The sequence below is a fragment of the Triticum dicoccoides genome, chromosome 4B, assembly GCF_002162155.2.
Source record: "Triticum dicoccoides isolate Atlit2015 ecotype Zavitan chromosome 4B, WEW_v2.0, whole genome shotgun sequence".
NCBI lineage: Eukaryota > Viridiplantae > Streptophyta > Magnoliopsida > Poales > Poaceae > Triticum > Triticum dicoccoides.
Window position 1 is genome coordinate 68,315,575 of NC_041387.1, and position 11,771 is coordinate 68,327,345.

Below are 11,771 nucleotides of genomic sequence, written 5' to 3' on the forward strand. Positions count from 1 at the left end.
AGGGACATGTTGTGGTCTATGTATTCACACATGTATTACGGTTTCCAGTTAATACAATTATAGCATGAACAATAGACAATTATCATGAACAAGGAAATACAATAATAACCATTTTATTATTGCCTCTAGGGCATATTTCCAACAGGGCGCTGCATAAGCACTTTGTGTTTTTTTAACACATAAACTTGGTCATTTCAGACACATGTTAAGGCACATTTTCACGCACATATACTTACATCACAGAATAAACAGTAATGATCATGATGACATTTTCAATAGCACTTTAACTAGAACAAAGACAACATTTCTTAGAGTGACCATAACAAGTTCAACATTACTAAGAGCTACCACCACTTCAAGGTCAACGACATAACAAGTTCGACAAACGCCCACTAGGCGAGTTACATAACAAATAGAGTATGAAGACTAGTTCCTTGAGCGCGTTTTGGCTCCTCCCCCTCCTGTTGGCTATCTTCTTCACCTTCGCGTTCCTAGGAAGAGAAACCCGCTCTGGCTCAGGCTCCAACTCCTCATCCACCTCATCCACATAGTCATCCAAAGCTGCCATCCGCGAGGTGCTAACCGTCCTCTTGCCTCTTTCGGTGAAGTCTTTCGGGTGTGTATTTATTGATTCCCTTCCTAGGCTTTAACATGTATGCTGACCGAACTTGAAAGGTCCCCAGGGTCATGTCATCATCAGCTTATTACAAAACAAAAGATATGGAAAAGACCGTCTGTTAGGATATAATTAGCAATGCATCACTAATTGATTATATGCTATTTTCTTACCTCTTGGATGACCACACCCACGTCCTCATCCTCCAAAGGATCACTATGGCCAGAATTGGGATCTGATGGTGTCGCCGACCTAGACTGTTGAGGTGATACATACTCGGGGTCACGACAACCGACAAGGTTGGATAGCCGCCTTAACCTTTGTCCTTGACGCTGCAACATGTACAAGTGAATGAGATATCGAACGTAGCAACACATGTTACATGAACAATTGAACAAGATGTGAACCTTAATGAATGCTTGAAGTGCACCTTCCGCATCACTTTTCCCTACCGGGGTTGTCTCCAGAATAGTCTCAGTCTCATCAACTGCTTTCTTGATCTGGGCACGCTATGAACAGAAATGACATTAACGTGTTAGGCAAGCGAAGATGTGAATAGTGCAAATGGGAAAGCAGAAAGAGGAAATACCACAAAGTTCATCATTGGAGCTGAAGGGACTGAGGTGCCTTCCCTGACTAATTTGTTGTGCTGGTGCTGGGTTAGCTCATCAAAGACGATGGGATCTTCCAAAATCTCCTCAGCATAAGCCGGCTTGTATACCTCCACACGGGTACTTGCAAGAAACCATGTGAGATAGTTGTTGAACGCGATCGGGCAGTGCTCACGAAGCTGGGCTCGTTTTCCAGCCTTAGCTTGCTCCACACTAAGTGCAAACTATATGATATACATGCTGTGATGCTTGTCCCAATGCTTGACCTTCCGTTGCTTTTTCCTATCCAACCTGCAGGTTAGAAACAGAATGTTAGCACCATCGAAACCGCCGAGAACCTGCTAAGTGCTCAAGGTTGATTATATCTTACTCGTGGAGACACTTGTACGTGTTCTCCCACTCCGGCGGGTGTGGCTGGAACAAACCGAACTGGCGGTACACCCGATGTGGCAGGTGAAGCTCAACCTCCCAGTTGCATATGAGTGGGCACCGCATATGCCAAAGATCCCTATCCCTAAAGCACATCGGATTCAGCACAAAGTCTCTAATGATACCAAGACTATCCCCTTTTCCATACGGCTCCCATTCCACCTGCAACATAGCATACGTTGCAAAAATAATTATGAGTTACGATAGAAGCATGAGAATCACTTATACAATGTCGAGTCACCTGCTCAGCCGTGATCATGTCCAGCTCGCTCTTGTATAACTTGTACATGACCGAGGGATCATCCGTCGTCTCATTTACCACATCCCACTTGTAAGCCCAAGTGGGGTACCGTAGTGGGTCATCATGGTCGTTCCAATCCTCGTACTTCATGGTCTTCGGTCGTCCAACCGACAATCGCTCCCAGCTCCATATGGAAAGTGCGAGCATACAACCACCAATACCTCTTGATTTCCTACAAGAGGCTTCATCCAACTGCACATAAAAGAAAACATGGTTGAATTAACAAGAAGATTGCATTGATAATGTAGCAATGAAGTGAAAAGAAACAACTTTATACCTGTCTATACAAGTAAGCCAGTGTCGTAGAACCCCAACTCCATTTGCTATCGAAGACGGTCAACGCCTTTAGCCACATCCATGGTGCATTCTTGCCTGTGCCATCAGCAAACATAGTCCTGGATATAACGTACCACATGTACACATGAGCATATGTCTTGACCTCATCCTCATTAGCCTCCTCGGGGCAATTAGCAAAATTCCATGCAATCCAGGCATAAGGAGTACCGGCTATGACTCTTTCCTTCTTCTTGTCTTCTCCTTCTGGTTGCCGAGGTTCCGGAGGAACCATACCAATAAGGGCATGCATCTGCTCGCGCCACCCATTAGAATCGGTGCTCATACATAGAGGATTACCCTCGATAGGAAGCCCGGTGATCATAGCATTATCTTGGAGCGTCACAGTCATCTCCCCGGTCCGAAGATGGAAAGTGTGTGTCTCCGGCCTCCAATGACCAACAAGCGCGGTGATTGCTGCAGCATTGAGGGGTGGCGTCGATCGGCTGACCAACTGAATGAAAGGGAGGAGTCCTGTCTCCCTTACATAAGGTGTGTATCGCTCATCATACCGCATCCCCAAAAGGTTGACCCCGTGAGACCGAAGCTTCAGAGGTTGAAGGTCCTACAAACAAGCAAATCAGAAAATTACATATGGGGCATTTGTCTTTGAAATAAACAAGAAATTCATAATTACCTCCTGACGCGTACGACCGGTGTTTCTGGTCCCAGTGATCATCGAGAAGCCAAACCATCCTAACAATTTCAACAAAGCATTCTTGTCAACACGATTATCTTTTCAATTCAAAAAAACTAACGTAGGCCTACTAGATGCAAGATTCGAAGCATATGTATCCAAAGCATTCTTCTCAATACGAGTATAATTTCAATACAAATAAACTAAACTAGGCCTAATTCATACAAATAACTTTTCCATAGAAATAACATGTCAATCTATGTATCCAACCAAATCTTTTCAATAAAATAAAATAAACTAGGGTTCCAGAAATCAAACAAACAAGGGTTGTAATACATGCAAAATTCTAATACATGCAAGATTCAAATCTAATCAAATCAAACAAGGGTTCCCCAAATCTTCAAAATACCATATTTTCAATGGATAGAAAGAAGGGGATCGGAGGAAAGTACCTTCTAGGATGGATTGGTGAAGAAATCCACAGACCAAATCGTCGGATCTGAAGGATTTGGGAGAGGGGATTGAGAGGGGGAGAGGAGGAAGCCGCCGACGCGCCTGTTCTGTAACCCCTCCTGGAACGAATGGGTGGGGTGGGGAGATGGGGAGCGGGCGGCTGGCATCTAAGTCACAGTGCAACGCCTAAGGGCTAGGCGTTGCACATTACATGTGTGGCGCCTAGCTCGGAGGCGCTGCACTGCTTGGGTGCGGGCCCAGGGCTGCCACGGTGGATAGGTGTGCAACGCCCAGAGGTGGGCGCTGCACCGTAGGGTGTGGCACCTGCTTGTCGGGCGCTACACAAAAAGTTCAGGTGCGTGAAATAGTTTTAGGGCCAGTTCATTTCGTGAATTCATTGCGTCCATAGGTCAAAATTGTCAATTTTGCCGAAAGTTGGCACCATTCGGTGATTACGAGGTACTAGTAGGGTCTTGGATTTCATTTTAAAAGGAAAAAAAGATAAAATTCTTAGAAGTCTTGTTTCAGATTTAAGAGCAAAGGTGATTGAAAAATCAACTATGGAGCCAAATTTGAACGAACAAAAATTCACGCTTTTAAAAAAATTACAACAAAACGGAGGACTTCATGTGGAAAGATGAAAGCATAAAAGTTTTCGTTGTCCCCAAGAAAGGCCTCCCAGACGACATGGACCTCCCGCCTCCCGTCGGAGCCACCACCGGTCTGCCTCATCTCCTGTGGCCTTCGGGCCATGGAGGCGCGATGAAGCCCGACCATTGTCGGCGGGAGGGTTCCTATTCTGTTTTTAGGTGTTTTTTCCAAGGTTGATTAAGGTTTGTGTCCTCTTTAGAAAGGCGAGGCGGCGGCGACTCCCTGAAGATGGAATAATGTTTGATCTACACTTCTCTAATATTGGTGATGGTTGTTGTTCTGATACACTGGTCCTGTGTGATTTTGACGACTTCCTATTTGTTTACTACAACAAGGTTTGTCCGACTCTAGTGATGGAGGGGTGATGAAAGTGACGCGTCTTCGTCTTGCTCTAGTGATTGTAGTCGTCACTAGGTGGTCTACGGGTCAGTCTGTAATTTATGTTACTTCTGATGATTTTTGTACTGTCATGACAGTTGATGAATAGATCGGGATTTTTCCGCAAAACAGAACAGAGAAAAGGAAATGACTCTCACAGAGACCTTCTCACTGGCGCTCCTGATCCGATACTGTTTGATTTCATGTTTATTTTTTTGGTTCTTCGGTGTTTACCAACTTGTGCGCAATTTTGACAGAGCATCCTTAACAGTCATTATCTAAAACTCTAAGCTCCCTAGGACTACCACTCTCTCTGATGTTTCCTAAGCGGCGCTTCAGGCACCTTTCTACAATCGGGCGCACACCCCGCCTGCACGCTGGGCCGACCTATTTTGCTTCTTTTTTTCTCCGTTTAAACCAGAAAAGGTGTACGCAGAATGAATTCGAACAGAAGATCTCTCTCAGCTAAGTGAGAATAGCAGTGGCCACTACGCCAATCAACGCTTGGTGCCCTCTAACTTCTTTTTTTCCTGTTATTCTTTTTCTATTCATGTTCTTATTCTTTCCTTCTTTCCCTTTTCTTCTTCTTCTTCTTCCTTTTTATTTCTTTTTTCTTTTTGTTGGTTATTTTATTCTTTTTTGTTGAATTTGATGAACTTGTTTCATTTTTCGATGAACTCTTTTTTTAAATTCAATAAACTTTTCCAAATAAATGAATTTATAATATTTATTGATGATTTTTTTTCAAATTTGATAATTTTTTAAAAAAATTGATGAACTTTTTTCAAATTTGATGATTTTATGTCACAATCAATAATATTTTCCATACTTTTTGAACCTTTTGAAGTTTGTGAACTTTTTTCAAAATCTATGAACATTTTTGATTTTTTTTTTTCAAAATTTTGGGTTCTGTTTTCAAAATTCCACCATTGACCGATCAGCCACGACCAGTCACGAGCGAACCCATGGAACGACGGGCACCCCTATATCTCGCTTCAACCCACACACACGGTTGGCTACAACCTCTATTTTTTTTTCTTTCGTTTTCTGTTTTTTTATTTGTGTTCTTTTGTTTATACTTTAAAATATTCTGAAAACATTTGAAAAAATGTTGAACAAGTATTTGGAAAATGTTAATCAAGCATTCGGAAAAATGTTGAGTGTGTATAGAAAAATTATAGGTCATGTGTTAAAATAATGATAACTTTTTCTGATCATGTATATAAAAATGTTAATCTAGCATTTTAACCAAGTATTTGAAAAATGTTAATCAAACATTTGGGAAGTGTTAAATGTGTAAAAAATGTTGACTATGTATTAAGAAAATGTTGAAAAAATGTGATCATGTGTATAAATATGTTAATCAAGCATTTGTAAAAAATGTTGAATAAGTATTTGAAAAATGTTAATAAAGCATTTGGAAAATGTTAACTGTGTATAGGAAAAATGTTTACCATGCCATAAAAAATTAGGAAAAATAAATAAATCATGTATATAAATATATTAATCTAGCATTTACAAAAATGTTGAACAAGTGTTTGGAAAATGTTAATCAATCATTTGGAAAATGTTAAATGTGTATAAAATCTGTTGACCGTGTATTAAAAATATGTTAATATTTTTACTTAAAAGTATTAATCAATTATTTAGAAAAAAAATTAATTTACATAAAAATGTGAATTCTGTATTAGATAATTCTAATCAACAATTTGAAAAATGTATATAGAAAAAAATTTGTTGACCATGTGTTACAAGGAAAAATATTACACATGTATTAGAAAAATATTGTTAACATATACAAAAATTGTAAAAGAACAAAGAAAAGCGAAAACCAAAATTAACAAAAGAGAAAAGAAAATTAAAACACGACATGGGGGGCAGCCACTTGGCTAACATTGCGTTCGTGCTAATACTATACGCGCGCGAATGGCCCGGCCCAATACGACGAAGCGAAAACCAAAATTAACAAAAGAGAAAAGAAAATTAAAACACGACATGGGGGGCAGCCACTTGGCTAACATTGCGTTCGTGCTAATACTATACGCGCGCGAATGGCCCGGCCCAATACGACGTGGGACGGAGTGGATAGCAGCGCCCGTGATCTCCCTCTGGGGACCAGGGGATCGATTTCAGGAGCTCCTGATAGAACATGCAAAAACTGGGACTCGAACCCATCGCCTAAGGTATAGAAACATAACCCCAGACCAAGAGGCGAAGCTTGTCAAAAATCAGAAACGAGGTACATTTAATCCATCCTCTGGAGACATATTATATACCCAGAAATAATTATTTGAAAAAGAAATTCACAAAAAAAACCATGAATTCTGAAAAAAGGTTCGTGAAAAATGAAAAAAGATCATAAATTTCAAAAAAAACTTCAACCATTTTGAAAAAAGTTCACTGTTTTCGAAGAAAAGTTCATCGGATTCAAAAAAAGTTCATGGATTTTGGAAAAAAGGTTCATTGAATTGAAAAAAAGTCCATCAATTTTTAAAAAATTCATCAAAATTAAAAAAAAAGTTCATGGATTTTGAAAAAAAAGTTCATCAATTTTGAAAAAAGTTCACCGATTTTGGGAAAAAAAATCATGAATCTGAAAAGTAGTTCATCGATTTTGAAAAAAAGTTCATCGACATTGAAAAAAGTTCTTCGTTTTGGAAAAAACATTCGTCTATTTCGAAAAAAAGTTCATTGATTTTGTAAAAATGTTCATCGATTTCAAAAAAAGTGTTCATCGGCCTTGAAGAAATGGTCATTGATTTTTTTAAAAAAATCACGAATTTGTATAAAAAGTTCATGTATTTAGCCAAAAAAGAGAGAAAGAAAATCTGAACAAAACAATTCCCAGAAAAAAGAAAAAAAGGAAAAGGAAAAGAATAAAGTTCCGTGAACAGTGAAGGATAAATAGGGAAAAGGATGTGAGTCTGTGCAATCAGTCGAGATGGCCTAGTTGCTCAGAATTAAAAGGTCTCTAGTTCGAGTCTCAGCGGTCGGGCATTTCCCAAACGGGCGCACACCCCCCGCCGCACCTTCTCGCTGCCCTGGGCCGGCCCAATAATATCATCAAAGCAAAAATCTCCGTGCGAGAGGCAGGGATCGAAAACAGGGCCGCTGGATTGAGAGTGCAGCACCCTAACCACCAGGACAACGACACACTTGTGCTAGTAAACTTCTTTCCTTTCATTTAATCTTTACCTATGTTGTTCGCTGGTCATTTTCTGACGTTTTTCTTCTTGTTCCTTGTTCCTTTTTCTTTTCTCATTTCCTTTTCTTTCTTTCCTTAAACATGCAAACTCTTTATCAAATTTGTGAACTTTTCAAATTCAATGAACTGTAATCAAAATCGATGAACTATGTTTCTTTTTTGCTAAGCGCGAGATTTATTTTCCAATTTGGTAACTTTATTTCATATCGATGAACTTTCTTTCAAAATTGATGAACATTTTTCAAAATTGATGAACTATTGTCAAATTTGATGAACTTTGAAAAATATTCAGTGTGTATAAAAAATGTTCATCATGTATAGAAATTTTGTTCAGCGTGCATTCAAAATGAGTTCATCGTATTTAAAAAAAAATGTTCTACGTGTATTTGAATATTGTTCACAATACACAGAATTTTTGGACACGTACTGAACATTTTGTGAAAATACGTTGAACAATTTGCGAATACACATTGAACATTGTGTAATACATACTGAACAAAATTAAGAAACATACTGAACAATTGTATACTCATTGAATAACCAAAACCAAAATAGAATACACGATGAACATTATTTATATCCATTGAACATTTTAAATAATACACGATGAACATTTTTTATATCCATTGAATAACCAAAACCAATTATGTATCCTGAACATTTTTTATATCCATTGAACATTTTAAATAATGTACGATGAAATTTTTTGAAACAATATGAATATATGTGTCGAACAATTTTTGAATACGCATTCAACATTTAGTAAAAACGTTTTTCAAATTGATGAACATTTTTCAAATTCAATGGACTTTCGTTGAATAGGGGCAACGTTTTTTGCATGTTCACAAACTTTTTTCCGAAATCTGTGAAGTTTCAATTATTTTTAAAAGAAAATCATGTATGGGATGGTAGTTTTTAAAGAGTCGGGGCTGCATTCTATCACTAGTAACGACATGCCGTAGGGGTTAGCCGAACGCTGTAGGTAGCGAAGGGCACGAGTTCGATTCCTAACGGGAGCGTAATTTTTTTGAATTCTATTCGACATTCAGCTTTCAACTGGGCTTCGAAACAGCAGCCCACTAACCATCCCTGTAGGCGCCAGGTATGGTAACCCGCGCAGAAGGCACCCGTTAGGAGCTCCTCAGCGGTCGCACCTTTTTTTACTTTTAAGAGAAAAAGAAGAAATAGTTAAATGGGCCCGACGCAAAAATGGCCTGTAACGGGCGCCTGCAGCGTAAATAGGGAATGCCAGGGAGCTCCTAAGTGGCGCCTTAAGCGCCACTCGGAGCAACCGGCGCCCACGCGCGCCCCTTTCATGGGCCGGCCCACTTTGGATTCCCTCCCTTGCTCCCGCTTCCTTCGCTCGCTCGCTCGGGATGTCCTATACATCGAGGGGGAAAAAAAAGCGCACGTGTGGTTCGAACTCCCGATCTCCCGGTGGATTCTACCATGCCTAGCCAGCCGAGCTAGGATCCTACAACGGTTTTAGTGCAAGGCTAGTCTAAAAGTAGACAGCGGCAAATCATTTTTTCCAAAAAAATATTTTTTTATAATATACCTTGAACAAATTTTAAAATACAGTGAACTTTTTTGTAAGAAAACATTGAACAAATTTCAAATACACAAATGAAACATTTTGTGGTATGCGTTGAACAATTGTTTAATGTACGATGAACAAATTTTAAGTACACAATGAACATTTTTTAATATACGTTGAACAAATTCATAATATATGATGAAATGTAATACATGATGAACATTTTTATAAATTCAAAGGTGAAGTATTTCATAATATATGATGAACATTTTCTTAATACGACCAAACAAAAAAGAAAACCAGACTGGAAACGTGGGTGCTTTTCTTTCCGTTATATTTACTATACAAAATAATTAAAGTAGAAATCTATTCACAGCCATAAGTTGTCCCGGTTGGCTAGCTGCGCTCGAACAAAGGCTCTAGTTATAGAGTTCGACTACTGCGGCAGGCATTTATTTTTTGGATCATTAAAGGAATGAAAAAAAGAAGTAAAACGGGCCTGGCCCATGACGGGAGGGGGTTGTGCGCCCGTTTCGGAATCAGCCTATAACGGAATGAAAAAAAGAAGTAAAACGGGCCTGGCCCATGACGGGAGGGTGTGTGTGTGCCCGTTTAGGAATCAGCCTATAACGGAATGAAAAAAAGAAGTAAAACGGGCCTGGCCCATGACGGGAGGGGGTGTGTGCGCCCGTTTAGGAATCAGCCTATAACAGGCGCTGAGGGCGCCGTTTAGGAAATGCCGGAATGCCATCGATTCCTGCTTCTCCCTTTTCCTTGAGAGCAACTAATTAACGAGCGCTTCTTCAGAAGCCTCACAACAATAAGCGCCACTTGGCGCGCTCCCTCCGGATTTCATTTTTTTAATTTATCCGCACGTGGTTTCGGCTTTTTAAACGGGTTGTTTTCCGATTTTTTTGATATTTTGGTTTTCCACCGGTCTTTCCTAGCTTTTCAACCAAAACAAATGTTTGATTTTTTTTGCGCAAAAAAACGTGTTTTCCTTTTTTTTACTTTCGCGAGAGTAACCGTTTTGTTTCCGCGCGAGACACGGTTGTGCTTTCGCGAGAGGCACGGCCGTGCCTGTTGGAAACAAAAAAAATGCGTTTTTAATTTTTTTTCTTTTGCGAGAGGCACGGTTTTCTTCTGCGAGAGTCACGGCCGTGCCTCTTGGAAACGGGAAAAAACGCGTTTTCTTTTATTTTTCTTTCACGAGAGGCATGGTTTTGCTTCCGCGAGAGGCATGGTTGTGCTTTCGCGAGAGTCACGGCCGTGCCTCCTCGGAAAATTGAAAAAATGCGTTTTTGTTTTTTGTTCTTTCGTGAGAGTCACAGTTTTGCTTTCGCGAGAGGCACGATTGTGATTTCGTCAGAGGCACGGGCGTGCCTCTTTCAGAAAGGGAAAAACCCGTGCTCCCAGTTTGATTTCTTCGTCCGGTTTTTTTCGTGAAATAAAAATTTGTCAAAACCTATCAACATGTGATCTAGTTTTGAAGATTTCGACGCGAGGAATCCAACAGCGAAAGCGGTTCGAGATTTGGACGCACGATTTAAGGGATAAAACATTTTGAATAAACGGATCTATGAAAAAAGGGGAAACTCCCAGGTTGCGACAAGTGGCGCACATGCAGCGCGCCACTTGTTGCAACCTGGGGAATTGGAATGATCTTCACAATGAGTACTCCTTAATTAGTGATTTCGCTTTTCCTTTGCTCTTTCTACTTACTACTATGTGCGCGCGAATGGGCCGACCCAATACGTCGTGGGGGGCGTCCCCCCATAGCCACTCGGCTAACACTGCGTTCGGCCCAATAACACGTGGGGGGCGTGTCCTTCTTGAGGCACAAAGAGAGCTGGTTTTTCATTAGATTTTTTCCATTTTTTTCATCGACTTTTCTCAAATTTTGTTTTTTTTCTTTCCTTTCTTTTTTCATTGTTTTTCTTACGGTTTCTTCATATCTTTCTCTATTTTCACTGTCCTTTTCTTTTCTTTGTTTTTCTTCAATTTTGTTTCTTTATCTCTTCATTGTCATCAGTTTTCTTCAAATAGCAGATTAAGATTTTTTTAATACATGGTCAACATTTTTTCTAGACACATTTTTTGATGATTTTGATTAACATTTTTCATAATACAAGTTTCACATTTTTCAATACATGGTTAACAATTTTCTCATAAATATTCAACATTTTTCAAATGCTTAATTAAAAACTTTCAAATACTTGTTCAACGTTTTCTCAAATGCTTGATAATATTTTTATATACATGATCAATTATGTCATCATTTTTAATAGACAGTCAACACTATTTCTATACTCATTGAACATTTTGCGGATCCTTGATTAACTTTTTCAAATACTTTTTCAGAGTTTTTTAAATGTTGGTTAACATTTTAATATACATGATAAATTGTTTTTCATCATTTTTAATATATGGTAAGCATTTTTTCTATAGACTGCTTGATTAACACTTCCAAATATTTGTTCAACATTTTTCAAGTGTTTGATTAAATTTTTATATACACGGTAATGCATGTTTAACATTTTTATATACATGGTATCGAAATTTCATCATTTTTTAATACATGGTAATTATTTTTTCTATACACATTTAATATTTCCAAATG